The 24368-nt window shown below is 44.3% G+C and overlaps 1 pseudogene; it reads right to left on the reverse strand.

Annotated features, from left to right (window-relative positions):
* LOC147601667 (optineurin pseudogene) lies at positions 1–22800 on the reverse strand (annotated as a pseudogene).
* Between the last annotated feature and the right edge of the window lie 1568 nt (positions 22801–24368).

Genomic DNA, 24368 nt, shown 5'->3' on the forward strand with positions numbered 1-24368 from the left:
TCACTCATTTTTCCCCCATTTTTGCGTTCCACCTATTTCAATCTCGATAGCTCGCTTATTGCATGCAACACCTTCATCACCCAAATTATCATACAGTTTCACTGCTATTTGGGGAGTCTCTGCTTCTGGAAGCAGGAAAAATAGAGGCCGGAAAATTCCAATATAACAAACTGACCAGTTTGCTGGTAGTATTTTGTAGGCAGTGTGTCCACAGATCCAGTAATGTCCTTTTCTGGCCCTGACCCCTCCAGCAAATGGTCCAGCTGCAGTTCATGGGTGTTGCAAGTAGGTTGTATTATAGTTTCCTAGAGGGAGACATCTTCGCTGATAGGTTTTACCACTTCCTCTGCAGGAATGTCAGGTTCTGGTCTGGTGCTTTCTTCCTCCTACAAAACGGAACTCACTTCTTGGGTGAGAGAAGAGGAAGAGAATAGGAAAAAAAAAAAAAAAGCAATCGAGAGGCAGGGAGTGGGGGTGTTTCTGCTTGTTTAGAAGGAATAAGGTTTTTCGACAAAGTCAAAATTCCACATTGCTCTGCCTCAGTCTGCATCAGTGCAGTAATTTGTGCTCCCATGTCAGTTAAAAAGGTTACTGTTTTTTTTTTTCTGTGGCCCTACAGCCACAATAATCAATAAATCTCTCATATTTAAGGTGAGTTGTTTTATAAACATCCATCCTCCATTCCCCCCTCCACCTTCAGGGAACGGAGGAACTAGTTTCCCATCACCCTCTTTTCTGCATCAGTTTCTTCCCCAAGGTCTATCCATGGTGGGGCACTAGGGTTGTTCCAAAATTGACTTTTCGCCCTGACCATGTTTGTACAAGTTTCTCTAATTTCTGGGTTAGAAGTCCATCCATTAAATCTCGGGGAATATCTGTCAGGAGCCCCAGTTGCCACCATTCCTGACAGCTGAGGGGTCTCCCTCTTGCAGGATCAGCAAGTTGGACCAACTTAGAATCATGACTTCTCTTGACCAGTGCTGGCCACCCTTCACCTTTTTCTGTGGCTTTTACAGCTCTGGTTTCAGGTTTTTTTTTTCTTCCCGGATCCACCAACGGGACCGTATTTGCTCCCAAAATTTATGAGTTCTTGGGCTACTTCTCCCCATGTCCACACTTTCCTCCCTGTCCTTCTGTGATCGGGGGTCACTGTTCCCTCCAGAGCACCTGTAAGTCTATCTGCCACAGGGGTACTTTGTATCTTCCCCTGTAGCTGTTACATGACATAAATGTTGAAAATTAAATATAAATATGAGATGATTCTTGCTAACTGTAGAACTGTAGTCACATAGGTTAGATTTTATATGAAATCTGTTTGTCCTTAGAGGGAATGGGAATCTTAGAGCTATTACAATATCTCATTTGTTAGAAGTTAGTCTAGCATGTCTGGGGTAGTTAGGAGGAGTGGTAGAACAATGGTAGGTCCCAAACACCACCTGTAAAAATAGGCTCTAAGCCATCACTTTGGAGCCAGAAAGTTCCAAGAACAACACGACCTTATGCTCAAGACCATATATGGAGATTTCAAGAAGGAGTATGACCAGCGAATTCGAGGAGGGGGCATTCTGATGACGACCAAGACCACCAAAAGACCCTCGACTCAAAAGACTGAGCATGTGCAAGTGGGTGGGGAATATTATAATGATTTCTTGGGAAGTTGATGTTTATGTATAATATTTCTCAGAAATTTAGTGAATATGTATAATTAATGTGTATTTAACCTGTGCTGTTGATCGAACAGGTGTGCATGCTAGGTGGAGTGATTCCCCCATGCACCCAGCGCTGCAATAAAGAAGTGCCTGCTTCTTAACTTCTCATTGCCGTTAAGGAGTTTTATTCCGGATTTCGGTAACAGTTTGATCCCAATGGGTTTCAGGGAATCAGGAAGTCCTTGAATTAGAGGAGTCATCCGTTCGGGATCCACAGGCATCATCATTAGAGAGCCCTCGTTAGGTTTGAGCTCTCTATCATACGTCATTTGCAAACAAGCAGCCTTCTGCACACTCTTTACCAGTTGATCCACTGTGCCCGCGATGGCTAGGGGGTTTCCCCTCTCCAAAGGGTTCAGTCCCCCAGCGCAATATGCGGCCCTCTGTGTCAAAAACCATGGGGCCCGATAATTGCCAGTAGTTAAAAATACACCCGGACCCCAATATCCTTGGCTTCCTTTTCTGACAAGATTCCATCCCCCCCAACAACGACACTCTCCAGACATATTCTGTTTCTGATTCCTTTGGAGTCCTTGCAAAATCCTTCCTTAATTTTGCCAACTCAGTTGCTGTAAACGGAACCTCTTTAGTAATAATTTGGGGATGATTGTCAGTTTCCCCCTCATACACATATTCAGTTTTAACTAGGGGATACATGTGAGGAGGGTTCTCTACAATTTCTTTTGCCTTTTGCAAGTCCCCCTGAGGGTAGATTTTCCCTATCCCCTTATCTTCCAACTTCAACTCCAGCTCTCCACACGAGTCATTTTCTCTCCACAATTCTTCCTTCAATGTTTCTTTTAGTAAAACATTCAGGTGTTTCTCCTCCAACAACAACTGCTTGGTCTCTTTTAATTGTTCTTGTAAGGATTCAACTGCCAGTTTCAAAGAGTCTATCACGGCATTATCTTGACATAATCTCTGCCTCCTATCTTCTAGCTGGTGCCAGACTTGCTCCTAAAATGGCACAAATTATAGATCTTCCCTTCCTGGGCCTAAGTTTGGAGTCCTTCTGCAATATCATGATCCTATCCACTATACTCTGCGGTTGGAACCAATGATTTTTTTGCCCATTCTCGTCCTTGAAGGGATCGGCGAGCATGATAGTTTTCCAAAATGTCATCCAATTTCTCTAAATCCCTATTCAATACCGTAGCGGGGATCTCATCACGAACATTTGCAGATTTGCAAGCACCCATCTCACCAAAGAGGGGTTATTTCGTCCTGAGAGGGCTGCACCACAATTTTTACCACAATTCCCCCCACACACACAGTCAGGAGGCCACATCTTTCAAATTTCACTTATCTCACAAAAAGGGGGTTATTTCATCCTGAGAGGGCCACACGTTAAATTTTCTATCACAATGCCCCCCTACACACTCTCAGGAGGACACACCTTTCAAATTTCACAAAAGAGGGGTTATTTCGTCCTGAGAGGGCTGCACCACAATTTTCTGCCACAATTCCCCCTCAAACACTCTCAGGAGGACACACCTTTCAAATTTCTCATGAAAGCACTTATGTCACAAAAGAGGGGTTATTTCATCCTGAGAGGGCAGCACCACAATTTTTTTTTTACCACAATTCCCCCTCCACACTCTCAGGAGGACACACCTTTCAAATTTCTCACGAAAGAGACTTGTCATTCGCCCAATTCTATCACTTTGTCCTTCTCTGGCTGTTTTTCCTCGTGGACAAACAGAACCACAGATCCGGACTTCGCACTCGCTTTGTACCAATGTAGGTCTCAGTCATACACACACACACATGAGAGTTTCTGATAAAGCAACTGGATACTTTCTGTTTCTCCGAGAATCCTGCCGACTACGTCAATTAAATAATGTCACATTTCAGTTTCGGATGAGAGGAAGGTCCCCTTGCGTTCCAGCTGACCTCAGACGAGTCTGGGAGGCTAGGGGTGGCTAGATCAACCTCTCACACACCGGAGTGTGGTTTTGCTCGTATTCTTGGGAACAGAATTAAGACTCAAAATGGAGTCAAGCGCCAGGTAACTTTATTAACCGAACAAGAAGTTTGTAAATGGAAGAGAAAGGAGAGAAAGGAAAGAGGGAAAAGAGTTTTGGTTGTAATAACTACCACCGCAGAGCTGCAGCATCCCGACAGTCCAGTTCGCTCAGTGGGGGAACAATCCGTCCAGTGTTAGTCGTCTCGATGTTCTGTGGATGTGTATTCCGGCAAATGTGTATTCCGTTGAATGAATGAATGAGGTGAAGAGTATTCCGTGGAATGAATGAAGTGAAGTGAAGTGAAGTGAAGTGAAGTGAAGTGAAGTGAAGTGAAGTGAAGTGAAGTGAAGTGAAGAAGTGGTGTTCCATCAAAGAATGTTTCCCTTTTTATGTTGGTTGTTGTCATTGTATTTCAAGAGCTGGTTTTCCTAGCCTCACCCCTCACCTCCGGCCAGACAAATCTGGCAAGTCAACACTTGGCTTAAGGAGTGTTGCCTACATAGACCACAGGACTTGCTTGTAGAAGCCTGGTCTTCTAGGGGCGGACAGGGTACACTTTACTGAGATGGGGAAGAGCGTTCTTGGCCAAAGGCTTGCCAGGTTTGTAAGGAAGGCTTTCAACTACTGTTGCTGGGCGAGGGGGAGCACGGTCCAGCACACCACTGTCAGCATGGCATCAGTGCCAGCACCAAGTGCCCAGAAGCTGGAGAAAGATCACTGGTAAGTGTGAGAGAACCTAAACTGTGGACAAAGAGAACTCATTTTGCTCCAGCTAGCAAGTCGGCTTTGTCAGGGGCCCAGCTTAAGTGTCTATACACCAATGCATGCAGCATGGGGAACAAACAGGAAGAGCTGGAGATGTGTGCACGCATGCAGGGCTACAACCTCATTGGTATCACAGAGACGTGGTGGGATGATTCTTATGACTGGAACGTTGGCATGGAGGGGTATAGGCTTTTTAGGAAGGATAGGCAGGGGAGATGAGGAGGAGGTGTTGCTCTCTATGTCAGCAACCAGCTGGAGTGCATGGAGCTCCACCTGGGGATGGAGGAGGAGCTGACAGAGAGCTTGTGGGTCAGGATTAGAGGAAGGACAGGAACAGGGGACATTACGGTGGGAGTGTGTTACAGGCCACCTGGCCACGAGGACAGAGCAGACGAGGCCCTCTACAGGCAGATAGAAGCAGCCTCGTGGTCGTAAGCCCTAGTGCTTATGGGGGACTTCAACCACCCTGACATCTGTTGGAGAGACAACACAGCAGGGTACAGGCAGTTCAGGAGGTTCCTGGAATGTGTGGATGACAACTTCCTCCTGCAGGTGACAGAGGAGCCAATGAGGGGGTTGCCATGCTCGACCTTGTTCTCACCAACAGGGAGGGGCTGGTGGGGGATGTGAAACTAAAGGACAGCCTTGGCTGCAGTGACCATGACACGGTGGAGTACAAGATCCACAGGGCAGCGAGGAAGCTATGCAGCAAGCTCTCTGCCCTGGATCTCAGGAGGGCAGACTTAGGCCTCTTCAGGGTCCTGATGGGCAAAGTGCCACGGGATGCAGACCTGGAGGGAAGAGGGGCCCAGGAAAGTTTGTTGATATTCAAGGACCACCTCCTCCAAGCTCAGCAGTGGTACATCCCGAGGAACAGCAAGTTGGGCAAAGAGGCCAGGAGGCCCGCGTGGATGAGCAAGGAGCTCCTGGACCAACTGAAAATCAAGAAGGAAGCCTATATAGAGTGGAAGGGAGGACAGGTAACCTGGGAGGATTACAGAGAGGCTGTGTGAGCAGCCAGGGATCAGGTGACGCAGGCTAAAGACCTGACGGAATTGAATCTGGCCAGGGAAATAAGGAAAAAACAAGAAAGGCATCTATAGGTATGTTGGGGACAAAAGGAGGTCCAAGGAAAATGTAGGCCCCCTCCAGAAGGAAACGGGTGACCTGGTTACCCGGGACATAGAGAAGGCTGAAGTGCTCAATGACTTTTTTTCCTCAGTCTTCATTGATAAGGGCTCTTGTCTCACCACCCAAGCTCTGGAAGGCACAAGCAGGGAAAGGAAGAATGAAGATCCGCCCACTGTAGTGGAATAGCAGGTTTGGGAATGTCTGAGGAACCTGAAGGTGCACAAGTCCATGGAACTCAATGAGATGCATCCACGGGTCTTGAGGGAACTGGCACATAAAGTTGCCAAGCCACTGGACATTGTATTTGAGAAATTGTGGCAGTCTGGTGAGGTTCCCAATGACTAGAAGAGGGGTTACATAACCCCCATTTTTAAAAAGGGGAACAAGGAGGACCTAGGGAACTACAGGCTGGTCAGCCTTACTTCTGTGCCTGGCAAGGTCATGGAGTAGATTCTCCTGAAGAGCAAGGAGGTGGTTGGTGACAGCCAACATGGTTTCACAAAGAGCAGATTGTGCCTGACTGATTTGGTGGCCTTCTATGATGGGGTCACAGCATTGATGGATAAGGGACAAGCAACGGACATCATCTACCTGGACTTGTGCAAGGCATTTGACGCTGTCCCGTATGACATCCTTGTTTCTAAAGTGGAGAGGCATGGCTTTGATGGACAGACCACTGGGTGGATAAGGAATTGGCTGGATGGCTGCACTCAGAGAGTAGTGGTCAACGGCTCAATGTCCAAGTGGAGACTGCTCACGAGTGGTGTTCCTCAGGGGTCCGTGTTGGGCCTGGCCCTGTTCAACATCTTTGTCAGTGACATGATCAGTGGGATAGAGTGCACCCTCAGCAAGTTTGCCAATGACACCAAGCTGTGTGATGCCATAGACACACTGGAGGGGAGAATTTAAGGGTTATGCACTTTTTCCTCCATTGCTCTACAAAATTTGAAGTGATACCAAGCAGAGGGAGTACTGTATGTCCAATAGTAGCAATGTAGTTACATAAAGAGATAAAGTGCCAGCAGATAGCACTTGGAAGCTACAGAATACTCTGGGGGATGTGTTGACCAGTGACATGTGGGAACAGGAGAAGTCACACTGAAACGTCCTTACATCAAATAAAGTGTTGAACAGAATTTAGCGTGGGAAGCAAGACTGGGGAGGAAGATGGTGTGATGATGGCATGATGGTGTTTCAATCTCTTGGCATATTTTGGTTTTGCATCTCTGAAACTCCTCTTAGTCTCTGTTTACCTATCTGTCTTGTTTCAATGTGTCTGTCTCAAGGTTTGCACATGAACTGTGTTTCTCATACACTGCAAATGGACATGAAAATGTGACAGCTTTGGCTTTGAACTTCAAGAAAAACATATCCTGGGCATTTATATACACATTATATGCATCTGTCTCCCAGAATAGGCATATGTTAGTAAAATCACAACTGTTTAAAATCTTCAAAGCAACTATTTTCATTTTCCTATGTGGCCTCTCTGAGTCTAAAAGTTCAATGTAGCCTTAGAAAAATAATTCTATATCCTGAACATGTCATTCTAGTTCCGGACTGTCTGTGTTTAAAGCCATAAATTTTGGATAGGTATATTATCAAGGGTACATGTCATTTGTTCCCATAATTCCCATAATTATCTAAATGAAAAGTACCTCCTAGATTCTTCTTCCCACTTCTAAAGGGGTAACAGACTCACTTATGGTCCCAAGCCCACAAAATATTAATGGTAAGCTAGGAGACAAAGTAGGAGAAGCTGCCCACGAACCAGTCAAATGCCATGTCCTGCTTTGATTTGTCATCTTTCTCATACTGAGCAATAGCATCCTATTCACTCATTATGCAAACTTTGTGGGGTAATGTTAGCAGGGCTGCATGTATGCAGGAGGGGCAGTCTGCGGTGATTCACGTGCTAGGCATGGACAGGTCCATGGGTGCAGGGGGCAGGTGCGTCCATGTACCTGGTGGGCACAGATAAGTCCATGGGCGCAGGGGCAGGGGGTGCGGGTGCATTCACGTGAGTAGCGGGTATACGGGTATTTAACCCTGTGTTGCACAGCATTAAATTGAAGGCTTGGCTTGACGGTATCCGTGTGATGCCCTGCTTTCCCCGGGGCGGGGCTCTGGTGCGTGCGGGGTAGGTTAGCTGGCAAGAGAGCCGGCAGACTTCTCTTCTTGTTAGCATCTTTCTTTTTTTTTTTTTTTTTTCATTTTCAAATGCATGAGAATGTAATTCAGATAGTACATAGCTTTGGTTAAAGTAGACTGGAAGTCTAAGTGACTGCAAGAAGAGAGGAAACATCTTTTCACACACATCCTTTTTTTCAATACTGTCTTTTTTACCCATTATGTCTGCCTTATTTTATAGTAAGGCATGAAGCAAAACACTTAGGTTCAGCTTCCCCACCCAGAAACCTAGATGTGGCCGTTGTCTCTATTCTTTTGTTTCAGAGAAGTCATAATCTTGTTCAGAATTTTGAGCTAGAATAATTAAAACAAAAATTTCAGTATAAAAACATTCCTTTAACTCTTACTGCTAAGAATTTTACTATGGTTATTTTTCTTTGCATTTTGTAAGATAGCTGGCTGCAGACTTCAACAAATCTGGTACGATCAACTAACGGTCTGTTAGTGCATCCCTCTTTGCTTTTCTCTGTAAGACATAAAGAACATTTTTGTAGGTTGATGAAGGTCATTGTAAGGCAGAATGGCTTATTTTAAAGACTGGTAAGGTCAATTCCTGCATCTAGTGTGTGTATAAATGTCAAAAAAGTGGATTTAATATGAGGATTTAATGTGAGGACTTTACAGAATCCCTCTATAGAATAGCAGGGAAAACCACAGCTACGTAGGTCTTCTTTGTAAGTCATTGGGTGTTACTTTTGGAAATAACAGTTTCCCTTTCACTTGAGTACATTTGGATGTATAACAGACTCAGAAACAGACATTAATAGAAGACCAGAGAAGAAGATTATTTAATACTAGAAGAACTAGTGCTGTAATTCAGGGGCTCTGGCCTCTTAAGGCATGGCTGATACGTTATAGAAGGTCTCAAAGGAATCTCTTGTTCAGATTTTCTGTTTCTTCGCTTCCTATTTCCTCCATCTTCAGTTCCCTGGTTTAGCATCAACTACAAAATCTGATGGTTAAATAATATTTATCCGAATCTGCGTAATTTATAAGAGCAGTCAGGATAAGACACCTTCCCTATGTCTGTATTCAATTTTACAATGACTTGGTTCATGTGTTTGTGTGCATATGCACGTGTAGATACTTGCTTATCTCTGACACTATGTGTCTATTTACCTATATTTAGATAGATTAAATTAATATTTTTCTCTGACTCTGCTATTTACTTATCCCACAGTAATATGAGCAGCTGTGTTTGAAAAACATCCCCTGTAATCAGAAATACTTGTGTGGATTTATTTGGAGCAATACAGGATCTAGTTGAATGTCTGTGCTACATTTCACAAGTTATTTATTGTGGAATTGTAGACAGCAGTGATCTGTTCTATGGAGATACATTTGCTTACTTTGTCATGGTGCCAGGAAACCAAACTTTCAAGCCTTAGGCACAAAGACAACAACTTTAAGAGGACAATAAAGAGGTAATAATTTTCAGATACGCCTATCTATTTCACTTCCCCAAATAAATATTTTGTTATGAATAAGTACACAATATTTCCATCACAGCCACTTATGTGCATGGTTTACACCATATATTTAAGCTTAATTGATTTTAGTTTACCCTTGAGAGAAAAACAAAGTCTCAGTAGGCCAGCCTTACTTCCTTTAGACAAGATATAAGCAACAACTTTGCAACTGCAGAGCAGGTCTAAAAATAGCTTTCTGGCAGTACAGTACAAAGCATTGAAGTATAAAAGCAAGACAGTCAGTCTTATATTGCAGTTAGCTGCTTACTGGAGATTTTCTCAACTTTAATTCAAAGTATTATGAAAGAACCAAGATAATACACATATACATAATTTTTTTTTATTACATAAGTTAACTGTACTTCATGTAGTTGCACCTGTCCAAACTCAGATTATATGAGGGAAATGACAATATGTCACAATACAAAAAAATCCTATTACAGTAATAATAATAAATGCTTGGAGTAGCTTCAACAACTATAACTAAATCTCCTCCTTTCTGCTACTCCCTTTAGGACTCCAATCCCAGGAGTCAAATAGGCTGTTATACTTTCTAAGCGCCCTGTTCATTTAGACAAGAATGAAAGACATTTATTGCGCTGGTTGAAATTAAATGAGCATCCTATTGAAATATGACTCTGCTGTGTATCATATTGATACTGGTTTCCAAGCACATTTCGATCAGTGAACTCTGCTCTTCAACTCACTCAACTTTTAACCAAGAACACAGAGTGTATTAATTATTATTGTTTTATGGACTGCTTAATGTGTCCTGGTAGAACTAATAGTCTGGTAATCACCCCTCAAAGACAATTGTAAGCAATTAAGCTCTTTTTTTTTTTTTTTTTTTTTTTAGTTAATTTTGCTGATTGTTACCAAATCTGTATGTTCACATTCATGTCCTAGTTGCTTGGCCAGTGTGTTCAGACTTATGTCCATAAATGCACACAGAGTAGCCGCCTACAGAAAAAAAAAGGTTTATTTTCATTTTTTCTTCCAGTTTTCTGAACCCTTGATTTTTATCTGAGCCATAGGTCATCTGTTGTTCTTAAGAGTGTGCACCAATGAGTAGTTATCTTGACTTGAAAACACACTTATTGATTTTCACTTTTTTAAAACCTATCCTTTAATCACAAGAGATTGCCTACTAGCACTGAAAATGCTACCCTTAAAAGGCATTTGAGGGACAATCTGCAAAATTTATCTTCAGTGAAAAGCCATGGCAGTTACCTATATGCATCAAGATCATGAAAGATTTTTTTCTGTTCTTCATCAGATCTACATAAGCTTAAGAATTGTTCTTATTCTGAGATATCCTTTATTATTTGCCATCCTAGATTATAGGGTAGGTATTTGCACCTCCAGCTCCACTCACATGCATGTGCACACACACGTGTGCACACACACGTGTGCACATCAGTAAAAGCCTACCTCTTAGCTGTGTTATTAGTCTCTTGCTATTTGAGACAAATATGCATATGAAATGTCCTGCACATGGGTTGGGGCAGTCCCAAGCACAAATATAGGCTAGGTGGAGAATGGATCGAGACCAGCCCTGAGAAGAAGAACTTGGGAGTGCTAGTCAATGCTCAACATGAACAGGCAATGAGTCCTTGCAGCCCAAAAAGCCAGCTGCATCCTGGCCTGCATCATAAGAAGCATGGCCAGTAGGGTCAGGGAGGTGATTCTGCTCCTCTACTCTGCTCTCGGGAGACCTCACTTGGAGTACTGCATCCAGTTCTGGAGTCCCCAACATAAGGAGGACATGGACCAGTTGGAGAAGGTCCAGAGAAGGGCCATGAAGATGATAAAAGGACTGGAGCACCTTTCCTATGAAGACAGGCTGAGAGAGTTGGGGCTGTTCAGCCTGGAGAAGAGGAGGCTCCGGGGAGACCTTATAGCGGTCTTCCAGTACCTCAAGGGGGCCTACAGGAAAGACAGGGAGAAACTCTTCAGTAGGGTCTGTTGTGATAGGACAAGGGGTAATGGTTTTAAAACAGAGGGAGGTAGTTTCAGACTTGATATAAGGAAAAATTTTTTTACAATGAGGGTAGTGAAACAGTGGAACAGATTGCCCAGAGACGTGGTAGAAGCCTCATCCTTGGACACATTCAAGGCCAGGTTGGATGAGGCTTTGAGCAACCTGATCTAGTTGGAGATGTCCCTGCTTCTTGCAGGGGTGTTGGAACTAGACAATCTTTAAGGTTCCTTTCAACCCAAACTATTCTATGATTCTAAACGCATTGCAGCACATTGTGCTAAGAAGGCTGCCACTCCTCTTCCTCCTCTCCCCTCCAGAACTGAAACTTATACAAAAAGCAATGTGAATAGTTCTAAAAGCAGATTTTTACACACAAATTTGGGGCAGTCGGGTATTGTGATTTACTATGTACTGTTTTGTAGAAATTTACATGAGTGGAGCAGGTCTTTTCTTTTATTGCCAAGGGAAGGGCAGATATGTTAATGGACAATTTGCAATAAATTGGACCTTGTGTTTTAGTAGTCACAGACGGCACCTTTAGACACAAATATTGATGAGCTTTTCTTTCTCCATCCGAGGACAGATCCTCAGTGGATGTAAACAGCCTTAAGCTGCAATGACATCACTGGCATCTGAACAGAGTGAATCAGGAGTCAGCTCATGGGAACCCACAGGGTACATCGAAGAACCATGTACATTCCAAAAGGCTCCAGAGGAGTAAAGTCTGGACAAAGGCGACTACAGCGCTGTGAAGATAGATATGCTCTCTTGGGGGCTGGAGGTCCTCCCTGTAAATAGCTATGTTGGGAATGAGGAAATCACGTGCAGTGAACTTACAGTTCTTTAACATCAGCCTGATGTGAATGCACAGGGTCTGTTGCACCATGTATTTTAAAACCCCCAAAGTATGGCATTTATTAGAACAATGGAAGGGGAAGATGGAGTGGTGTATGGCTGTACGTTGAATTTAAGTGGAAATAAATCTATATCATACTAAGGAACTAATTTTTAATTTAAGTTCCTTGTTTTCAAAGAGCTTGATACCAAGAATCCTTGAGTTCTCCTCATGGCTTCAGTGGAAATGGAGAAATTTTGATATCATGCAAATAGGCAAAATAATTAACTAGCCTCTTGATTTGGACAGACAATGGTCTGATATTTCTTAATTTCTTAGCTCTGTTCATTTTTAACTTGGATGTTGATGGCATTATTCTCTTTAAATTTTGAGTTAGTCCCTCCTTCTGGCTGTTGCATATAATGTTTCCATCTTTGTCCTTAAATTAGTAGCAAAACCTAATTTTGTTTACTATAATGGGCATTATTTTACATAAGTCTTCTGGTTTGTTCTTAGAAGCTTGATGGCTAGCACTGGCAGCACGAACAAGACATTAAGGGGAAGTGGGGAAGGGACAAGACTGATAAAGTGTTGTCAGGACCCCCAGCACAAACTTTACTAGCCAGAGTGGGAGTCCTTTCAGAAAGTAATAGTCTTTTGGAAGTGGTTTTTTTTCAGTGCCTGAAACAGGGACTCTGCCTCTTCTGAGACCTTTGGAAACAATTGATAAAATAAAGAAACGTTGACAGATAATAGTGCAAACTAAAATGAAAAAGTCATAATATTGATTAATCCATAATGATCAGCAGGAGATCATTAATCTAAGGAGACTAGTAGTTGTCTCTGGTTAGGAGAAAGACAATACTGTAATACTTTGCCCCAGATTACTGAAATGTCCTGTTTACCATCCTGGTGTCTCTAGGCAATATCAAATGCCTACCTTGAAAGTCTGAAGAACATCTGCATTGTGTTGCAATCACTAGGCAGAATTTGCTATCTGATTTTATTGATCAGGGTGTTTTACTGTCAAGAGAAACTATATTTTGCTGGTATTTATATCAGTCTTTATCACGCAGTATGGTACCTGGAGGTAGAATCTCTGCTTTAATTTTAAGGATATTTCTGAATTTCCTGATGAATAGGGAGATACCACAAACTTAATGGAAAATGCTTAAAACTAGTTCTTAAAAAGTTCAAGCGTATGGTTTTTTTTAAAAGCATCTGTTAAGACTGCAGGAATTTGGCTGCGATTTCTCCAGCTTTGTTTTTGGTGAAATTGCCCTTTTTTTTTCCTTTTGCCCCTGCTCTTTAACTTGACTCTCATTCCAAAATATTCCTATGTTGTGTCTGAACTGATATTTAAATAAAACATGTATTTTTAAAAAGATCATAATCATTAAATACTCCAGCTAAGTAAAATAAAGTATGAAGAAAATTTTTCCGTTTATCATTAAAAAGTGTTTTTGAATTCTCAATGTCCTGCTTATTGAAATGTGCGGAAAAATTACTTCTGTCTGAAAAATACTGAGTATGTGTTTGGGAAGCTTCACTGGTCGTATCTGAGTTGTTTTGCATTGCTGTTCATTGAATATAGGTGATTCTTTAAACTAGGTAGCAGGCAGCTCATTTGCATTGCATTTTGAACGACTACAAAGAGAAGAGTTATTTTTACTCCTATTGTTTCTCTTCATCACATAAAGTAGCATGTCTTTGTTTTATGGCCTGGCTATTTGAAGTGGGAACATCTCTGAACTCTGAGTTCCAGACTACTTAATTCTAATACTTAAAACATTTTTCTAACATCTAAAGTAATTGCTGCTTGGAAAAAAATAATTTCAAATGAGCTTGATTTACCTTTTTCCCCAAAGTTCGAGGACTGTCAGCTTCACGATGAAGTCCATGGGAAAAAGGAGTGCCTATAACCTTTGAAAATCAAGTTTTTAATGTCTTTCACTGACTTTCAATTACATTTATAGCAGCTGGAATTCTTGACTTGCAACAACTCTGTGAACAACTCTGTGAGTCCTGGAAGACTCACTGAGAACTTCCTCTACATAGGAGCTTCCATTTATGGCATCACTCTTAGAGCCTTTCCTCTTTTTGCTTCTTTAAGGATAGGTTTTATCTGCCAGTTCCACGTTAATTAGAGTCTCCATATACAAGTGGTCCTTCTGATATTGCTTAAGGTGAATGAGAGAACCAGAATTTGTTTTTAACATTAGTCTCTTTGTAGAAAAGTGTCGTAGTTCAGGCTCATTTGAGAGACTACACAGTCTCTCTCTCACTCCTCTCAACCTCTGAGAGAATAGGGAGAGATAATATAAGAAAAAAGGCTCGAGGTTTGAGATAAGGACAGGGAGAAAATCCTTAAAGTTATGTTACAGGCAAAAGAGACTCGACTTGGGGAAAACTATTCATTTATTACTAAAACCAGCAGGATAGTGAGACAGAGAACAAGACAACCTCCCCCACCCCTCCCTCTTCCCAGGCTTAACATTATCTCTACTACCTCCTCACCCCCCTGAGCAGCACAGGGGGGAAGAGGGAATGGGGGTTACGGTCAGTCCATCACACGTTGTTTTATGCCGCTGCCTCACCATCAGGGGAAGAACTCCTCATATTCCTCCTCTGCTCCATCGTGGGGTCCCTCTGATGGGCCACAGTCCTTCGTGAAACTGCTCCGGCATGGGTCATCTCTTCCACAGGGTGCAGTCCCTCCAGAACAGCTGCTCCAGCAGGCCCTCCAAGGGCCACAGCCTCATTCAGGCATCCACCTGCCCTGATGTGAGGTCCTTCATGGGCTCCAAGTGGATCTCTGCTCCTCTGTGGACCTCCATGGACTGCAGGGGGACAATGTGCTCCACCATGGTCATCACCACAGGCTGCAGGGGAATCTTGGCCAGGAGTTGCATTACGCTTCTCCCTCCTTCTTCACTGATCTTGGTGTCTGCAGCCATTCCTCTCACAAGAAAACTTCCTCACAACAGGCAGGCAGACACCTCTCAGGATCTCTTTACATCTCATTCACATCTCATCTCCTCTCCACTTCTTGCAGCCAAGCTGGGCTGAATCAGGCCCAGTCAGCCACCTGGTGGGAGGCCAGAGGGTGAGGCCTGCAAGGCCCATGAGGATTGCACCTCACCCTCTCTGCCCCCGCTCAGCTTCTTCACATCATCTCTTCTTTTTTTTTTTTTTTTTTTTTTCTGTTTTTCCCCTTCTCAAATACCTTATCACAGAGGCGTTATCATGGAACATTCTGCTACCAATGGCTCAGCCTTGGCCAGCAGCGGGTCTGCCCTAGGCCCGTTCGAGTCCATTGAATAAAGCGGAGCAACTTCCAGCAGTTTCTTACAGAAGCTACCACCACAGCCTCTCTTCACTAAATAAAACCAGAATAAAAGGTTATATAATTAATATTGAAATTAAAATAATAAAACTCTCTCAAATATTTTCAAAACAGGTAGAATACAGTATGGTTATAGAGTGTTCATAGATTTTAACTGCCTTCCAAATCGGAGGGATCTAGCTACTGAGCTAGGCTCTGTGCAGCAGAAAACAAGCCCTACTCAAGTTCTTAAGAGAAATTCTTCGTGCCTTTGTTGGTATCAGAGGGAACACCATGTCCCTTGTTTGGGACTCAGAGCTTATCCACTGGAGAGAAGAAACAGTATGATGTAGCTTACACTCAAAAACGCAAGAAATTAAATCTTACATTCAGGGGATTTTTTATTTCAAATGAAAAAAAAAAAAATGCTAGATTTTGTCTAAATTCTAGCTGCTGCTGTTACTTATATATATAAAACACATGGAGGTCAGTTTATAATTTTGTAAAAACAGATAGCATTATACTCTACTTGTGTAGTTACACAGTAAGCCACAAAATACTCAGTGAACACTTTAGGCTGTAAAAGCATTAATGATAGAGCAAAGATATTGAAGCACAACCTGTGAGCAGGAAAGACTACAGTTAAGCAGACATACTGTTTGCAGAGATTAGTGCAGGGAAAAATAAGTTGTTGGCAACCTGTTCAAGTCAGTTAGCATGTTCACTAGAAGGCATATCACTGCTACTACTTTACTAACTTTCAAAATTAAAATAAGTCTGCCCTGAGGGTGCTGGCTGAGGACATTAGAATGGTGCTGCTAAAACAGATCCATTGCTCCTTCAAAGGTAATCCAATAAAGTTAATTCTGGAGGTGGTATTTCAGAAGTGCTTGTAAAGGTAATTGTTTTAATGCCCAGGAAAGCAGAAACTCCAGGGACTGTATCAAAAACCAGGAATATGAAAATGTTAAGCTGGTGATGGAAAGAAGAGAAAATAGAAGTTTAATTAACAACATAATTGGGTTTGAAAATCAATTCAGCCCTTCATTAAAAGATCATTTGAAACTTGCAGTGAAAGAAATGTGCCTTCAAATATTCTAGCATATACGGAAGCTGTAAGCAGACCAGCCACAAGGTGACTAGAAAGGGAATGGCTTGTAAACATATCAAATCATGACATTTTGAGATAGCTTTTCAGCTAGTCTAAGTTGGTGTAAGTCCCTTGACTTCTGTGGAACAGTACTTACTTGCATGAGCTGAGGACCTGCCCTAGCATTTATCACTGCAACTGGGAACAGAGGTAGAGTTTTTGAGGGGAAGGTAGAGATATTTATAAAATTTGTGAGACTGTATCTGGAGTGCTGCATCCAGCTTTGAGTTTGCCAGCATGAGAGACATGGAAATACTGGAGTGAGTCCATCAAAGGGCCATGAAGATGATCAAGGAGTTGAATTTAGTTGTATCTAGTTGAAAATGTCCCTGCTTCTTGCAGGAGGGTTGGACTAGATGACCTTTAAAGGTCCCATCCAACTCAAACTATTCTATGATTCTATGAGTTTGAGTATCTGATAAATCAGCAGAGGCTGAGAGAGCTGGGACTGTTTAATCTGGAGAAAAGAAGAATAAGGAGTGCCGGCTCTCTTGCCAGCAAACCAACCCGGGACGCACCGAAGCCCTGCCCCGGCAAAAGTAGGGCATCACATGGATACCGTCAAGCTAAACCTTCAATTTAATGCTGCGCAATACAGGGTTAAATACCCGTACACCCGCTACGCACATGAACGTACCCGCCCCCCTGTGCCCATGGACCCATCTATGCCTGGCACGCACCTATCCCTACACTCATGGACTTATCCGTGCCTACCATGTACGTGGACACACCTGCCCCCTGCACTCATGGACTTATCTGTGCCCAGTGCGTGAATCGCCACGGACCGCCCCTCCTGCGTACATGCAGCCCTGCTAACGTTACCGCACAATTCCCCCCTCTCTATGCTAAATCATCCTGGTCTAATGGCTGGTACCCTGAGGCGGATGCCGCCATAAGATAGTTGATCATTGATAGTCGCCTAGTGACCCCTTAATCATAGCATGCAAGAAACGTAACAACAACAGAAACAAACAAAGCATTATCAAAGCAACTGCTAGGATCATCAAACCTATAGACACAATATTTCTTAGCCATCTAGGTAAACCGAACAAGTCTGGAAACTACCCCAGTCCGTTTAGGGCTTTGACACTGAATTCTGACTGGGCAGCATGCGCATGCGTCTTCTCCAAGGCTGAGGAGGTGTTCTTGCTGAAGTCCAAACATCAGTAACCCTGGAGACCTAGGACTCCCTCTAGGTCACTGCAACCGATGCCATACCTTGCAAGGGCATAATCTAATGCCAACTTCATTTGTGTCAGTCCTTCGTCGTGTGCTGCTAAAGCGTCGCCGGTTCAGATATGGCGAGGGCTGTGTGGGTGGCATTCCCAAGAGCCCAACAGGCCACACGCTATGCAAACCTGAGTAGAGTCGGTGCAGTTCGTGAACTGCTCCCAGAAATTAGTCGTTATCACTGGCACTGGAAGACTCACAATCAGGATCAATCCCACTAGGGTGAGCTGGAGAGTGCCGTGCTGCTCGGTTACCTTGCCAATCCTTCAGCCACGGCTCTACCAACCGGGCCAGGATCCATCAGGTCCCTGCACCTGTGGAGATACAAGCATACCCTCGTCCCCATGTTAGCAAGTCAGCAGGACCTTCCCAACATGGGTTTTCTGGCAGGTGGTACCAGACCTTTGGGAGTGCCTTGCCCCCAAACAGCAGCTGACACGAGGAAAAATGGTTCTGGATAGGGGAAATGGATTGGGGGTCAGCAAAGGACATATGATTCAGTACTACAAGCGCTTTATCGACTAAGACCTCTGGCGAACCCCTCTCTCCCTCCTCTCTTAAGCGCATTAGCTGTGCTTTCAGGGTTTTGTGTGCACGTTCTACAATCGCTTGCCCGGTGCTGTTCAGAGGAATGCCAAACGTATGGCAGACTCCCCACGTCTGCAGGAAGTGGCGAAATACCCGTGATCAATAATTAGGCCCATTGTCGGTCTTTATCTACCAAGGTACTCCTAGGCAGGCAAAAACCCGGTTCCGGTGTAGGATGGATTTCTGTGTCGTGGACGTCGTGAATGGACACGCGAAGAGAGCTCAGCAGCAAGTGTAGACCGCAACATGAATGTATTTGAGACAGCCAAATGGCACGTACTCTGTGATATCCACTTGCCATACCTGGTTTGGAGCATACCCCTGGGGTTAATGCCTGGGTAGTATAAGGCCTGCTTCGGCTTTGCTGCTTGGCATGCTGGACAGGCTGCCACTACAGCCCGAGCCTGTGAGATGGGCAGTCGGAACTAACGTCGTACGGCGTGCGCGCCCTGATGTAGTATTCTCTGTATCACTTTTGTAGGCAGGTGACCAAGCACGGAATGTTAATGATTATACCTAGTATGATGCCTAGTATCACAATTCTGATTTTAGCCAAGGATAGCAACCACCCAGTTATCCCACACACAAGCTTAGCCAATAAAGTTACTGATCACACGTTATACATATTCATGACTGCTAAGCAAAACTAAGTTTCACTACCTTCTAGTAATTTTCTACTATAACATTCTTCTCCTATTACAAACATAACAACTCCAGTAACTTTCTTATCTACAAGGCCAGTGACTAGTTTCTTTTTTGCAAGCCTCTGTTGAAACAAGCCATAAATTCTGCTGTATCTTAAAGCTTCCCTTCTCATTCCATGGCTTTCTTCCAGCGAGCATGATTGTATCCCTCTCCCAAGGTCAGTTTGCTTTCACTGACACCGTACTGGCTCAAGAAATACCCACATCTCTCTCTTCTTTGTTTATGAGAAGAGGCTTGTTTCAACGCTTTATCTATTAAAGTCTGCACATATTTCAACACACACACGGAATACAGATCAAAATACATATATAAAAAGAATGACTAAACATCCTACAGCTATTTGTAATAAGCTTATATCAATCCACCAAAAAGATTTCTGAACATATCAAAATCATCACTTTATTGCAGTTTTTGTACTCCTTTTTGCAAGTTTTGAATACTTTGTGAATAGATTCCGAATGATCAGACAGATTCATGCAGCAAAGCCCATCAAAATCCTGACAACCATGATTTTGTGCTAATAATAAAAAAATCTACTACTGATCTATTCTGTTACCAGCCCGACTACGCCAAAGACACCGCCGAGCAGGAGGGTGATTATCAGCCGGGTCAGAGCAGAGAAAAGAGGCAGGCGCAGCACCTTCAGGGCATCCCCTGTTGTAAATAAAGTGTGCTCTGGGTCCATCCTCTCTCCCTTGCTCCGAGCCACCTCTGTTTATACCCTCAGCAGATTCAGTGAAAGAGTACTGACTAGACGTTGCTGCACGCGTGGCCAGCGCACACAACAGGGCCCGACTAGATGTTGCTGCACGTGTGGCCAGCACATGCAACAAGGTCTGTCAAATATGTGCTCTGCAGGCTAACAGCGGTTCTGTTTTGTAAAGTAGTGTAGTGTATAGAATCTACATCAGTTAACAGTGTTGATAGTACCGATGCAGTTGCGTGCGTTTGCTTAGCAAGCCAACAGCACAATTTATTTAGCGTAGCTAATGCCTGGGCACTTGCCACACCACGTGCAAATATTGAAGCAGCAATAATTTCACTTGGTTTCCAAAACTCCGTATTATCTTGGCAATCAGATTCAAAGCTATGTGTACTTCGTTTAAGTCTTTTATGCTGTCTGGATTTTGATATGTGCTCGCGTGATTACACCATGCTGTGTTGTTGCAATGTATAGGTCTTAAAGCATTTACAATCATTACCCCTCTAGTAACATTAGCTCCTGAATAGTTAAAGAAAATAGGCAGAAGTCCATCTTTAGTGATCCCAGAACTTCCGTCTTTTGTAATTTAGCACTCAGCACTCGCGGCTGCTGTTGTTTTACACAGAGTTGCTGTCCTACCGCTATCTGATCTGGCAGATTGCCCAAGCATGTTCTGAAAGGCTTATTTGAAGGTGATACAGACAGACGCCCCACCCTGTGGCACCAGCCATAGTTACCCACACGTTTGTTCTTTCCGTGACTGATGTCCATGGAGCTGCCACACAGCTTGTTAACAGTCCGATGAACGCAAGGCAGCTTGGAGCGCTGGTCGTACCCATCGTGCAGGGATCCACTTGTTCACCGCTCCTGTAGAGACATAAGCATATCCTTTCCCCCACATAATAGAGGGAATGGTCCTTCCCAATTACCTGCTTCCAGATTCTTATTTTCACTTCAACTTTTTTTTTTTTAAACTGGTCATACAAAAAAGATCATTAATTTCCTTTAACATTGTCCATTCAGTGCATTGTATTACATTGACCACATAGGCAGAATCGAAGACAATATTGAGGGATTAATCTTTTCACTTACACAAAGTTCATACCTCGAAGGAGATGGTAACCTGTGTTGCAAAGGTCCCATATCCTCAATTACTGAATTTACTGCCCTTAAATCCTGTAAGAGTCGTCATTTACCCGATTTGTCTGTATTACAAACACAGGTGTATTCTAGGAACTGTCTGTTGGCTTTATATGTCCAAGTTGCAATCGCTCGTCAACTAACTCATTCAAATGGTGCAGCTTTCCTCTTGCTAAAGGCCACTGGTCAACTCAGACGGGAGCATCTGTAACCATGGCAGTTTTTGGGCAAGCTGCCCCCGCCCTGCCGGATGGGGGGGCGGTGGGGGGTGCGGGGCGCAACAGGAAATCCTTAAAACCACCGTCACAGGCAAAACAGACTCGACCTGGGGAAAACTATCTATTACCAAAACCAAAGCAGGACAATGAGAAAGGGAACAAGACAACCTCTCCCCATCCCCCCTCTGTGCTGAATCATTCTAGCCTAAAGTTGAAATTTCCAAAACGAAATATAAAATTTTCTTAAACCACTGATCTATAGTTCTATTAAGTACATAGCCAAAAGTCTTATGCTGTATTCCCGAGTAAACTGATGGGTGTGTTTCCCAAGTAATTAAACTGAAAGCATCATAGAAAAAATAAATGTTTTTCAAATCAAAAGGCACAGTCAATAACAAATAATTAGCAATTATTTGCTTCATTTCATCTATCTGGAGCTGCTTTGCTGCAGGCGCTTGTTCTGCCAACTCCACCTTTGCATTCAGTTGTTCCACCACAACTTTATCCACTTTGTGCAGCTCTTTGACTTTTATTTCATCAATGGTTTTCATTGCCTTGGTGAATTCAGGAAGGAGTTTCCTATTTGTATCCTGCAAGCTACTATATCTCGCCTTTTCTTCATGTGCCTTGGCTTGTTCCAGCTTGACCTCTGCCTGCATGCTCTCCACCTGAAGTTCCAGCTTCTTGATGGTGTATATTAGCTGCTGCTTTTCCTCCAGTTCTGATGCAGCAGCTGAGCTTTTTCTTTCCAGTACTTGGCACTTTTCTTGAAGCTGCTTCTGAATCAATTCTGCTTCTTTTACCTTCTCATGGGCTTCCTGAAGCTCTTTAAACAGAGCACAAACTTGCAAACTCAGAGTTTCTACTTCACTGCCAACAGCCTCTGAACTCTCCTCTGCTTGCTGTTCAGTTTGTGTCCCACTCTTCAGGCAGTTGCTGGTTTTCTTCTCCAGTTTTGACAGTCTCTCTTTGTGATTCTGCAGCTCCTTCTCAAGTTCTTCCCTCTTCTAAGTTTCATTTCTAAGGCAGTAGAGCAATTGGCTTACAATTAGCTCCTCAGACTGCAGATTCTTTGATTCATCGGCAGTTTTGCTCCTGCTGTAGAGATCAATGTTACTGGTCATTTCACCACTATTCTCTTGATGTTCCTTTGCAGTTCTATTTATTTCTCTTTCGTTCATCCCAATCTCCACAAAGGAATCCTCTGCTGAGATGTTCAGCTTGACCTGCAGATTTGAAACGATGCCTAGCATATCGGTCTTCTCAGCCCGGAGCCGTTGCACCTAGGATATCAGCTCCCTCATTTCCTTCTCAGGAGCCATGCAGCCCTCCATTTCAGCTCATTCTCTTTCCTTTAAGTTCTGAGGTTGTTGTAGCTTTTCATTTTCCATGCACTTGTCTAGCAAGCACTGCTTAACTTCCTCGAAGTTTAACTCATGAAATTCTTGTTCTTCTTTCTGCTTCTCTCGACAGATGGAAAGTTCCTCGTACCGGTCCTTCATAACTTGGTTATGCAACTTCATGGCTTCTTTTAACTCATTGCTCTCAGTGACAAGTTCTTTCATCTGCTGTACCATTTCTTCTGGGGTGTAGGTGCTAAGGGCGGAGGCAGCCATGCTGTCCGTTTCGTTTTCCGTTTTTCTCTTGGAATGCTCTCCATTTTCAGCAGGATGGCTTTTCAGCTTGCTGGACATCTCTGAAGCATGTACCTGAATCCGCCAAGTCACCGGGCGAGCCCGCCCACGGCGACCGTGACAGAAACCGGCCTGCACCCGCCGTTTCTCCCAGCACCGGGCTCGCCTGAGGGGCAGCCACTGCCGAGCCTCTCCCGGCTCGCCCCCCTCACAGCTCGCCATCGGCGGCGGTCCCGGCTCAGCTGACTGCCCTCTGGCCAAGCGTGGCTGCAGACACTGTTTGGCAAGATGTCCGCCCTGCCCACATCGAAAACATCTCCTGTTCTGGCCACCGGTAAGTTCTATCCCCTGATCGGTCCCTGAAGGACACTGCCGCTTGAAATGTCCTACACCCCCACAACCAAAGCAGGTGGGGCCCGCGGAGGGTGATCGCATAGCGGAAACTGCTGCAATGAGTGGTTTTGCTTGCTGCAACGCTTCTGCCTCCATAACCTGCTTAATCATCTGCGCCACACCTGCATCCCCAGGCAATTGCGCCAAAACTTGTTGAGTTACCTCATTTGCATTCTGTTTAGCTAACTCTTTCGCCACTATAGGTTTCACATTCTCTGGTAAATCAGAATTCTCAATCGCCTTCTGTAGCCTTTCCAAGAAAGAGGTATACGACTCCCCTACGCCCTGCCTCACCTGAGTATACAGCTGCCTTTTGTCCTCATATTTACCCATTTTTGCGAACGCCACCCGCGCCACCTGCGCGGCAGCGTGGATATCCCTGCCCCGCATATTAGCCTGTGCGGCCGGATCAGCCAAGTTACCTGACCCTAGAATCCTTTCCACACTAATCCCGTGCAGGGCATGATTCGGAACTAAAGCTTCTAAAACCACCTTGTCTGCTTCCTCCTTTAACGCAGCCTCCCACAGCACCATTTGGGGGGCTGTAAAAACCACTCTAGCCAGCTGCCTACAGTCAAAAGGAAGCGGGTTTGCTGCCCAGATCACATCCAAGATCGCTCGAGCCGCCACCCCATTAACACCTTCCTCCTTCACCGCCTTCTGCCATTCCCTGAATAACTTGTAATCCAACGGGCTCCACTGCCGACCCCGCTGCCCCTGTATCACTAGGCACACCATTATACCCCCATCTCCATCTGATGGCTCTAGAGATACCCCTCCCAATACGCAATTCTTAGCAATCAATGTCCAATCCGTTAATCCACTACCTGTTTTCTGTTCAGCCGCTGCCTCCGCTTTCCGTGCCGACCCCTCTACTTCACTCAGTGTTTTTTGTACTTCCGCCGCCAACCGCTCGAACCTGCGGATTAAAGCGTCCCGCTTCGCTGCCCCCTCCCCTGTCCGCAACCCATGAATCCTCAGAGAGAGGTGGCAAGCCTGTATCGCCCCTCCGCGAATCCACAAGCGGTGGAGCCGACAGGGTAGAAGGAGAGACAGAGGGCACCCCCGCGTCCTCGCATCCGGGGGGTCGCCCGCTCGGCCCAGGCCCCCCCGGCAAGCAAGGCGCAACACGCAGGGGAGCACACCCAAACTCCATCTCCCCTTTATCACTGTCAGAGGCTCTCGGCCGAAACGGGCAGACCACCGGAGCGCCAACCCCCGTCCCCTCCGCGCCG

Source organism: Chlamydotis macqueenii, chromosome 2, assembly GCF_036417535.1.
Source record: "Chlamydotis macqueenii isolate bChlMac1 chromosome 2, bChlMac1.mat, whole genome shotgun sequence".
In the NCBI taxonomy this organism is placed as follows: domain Eukaryota; kingdom Metazoa; phylum Chordata; class Aves; order Otidiformes; family Otididae; genus Chlamydotis; species Chlamydotis macqueenii.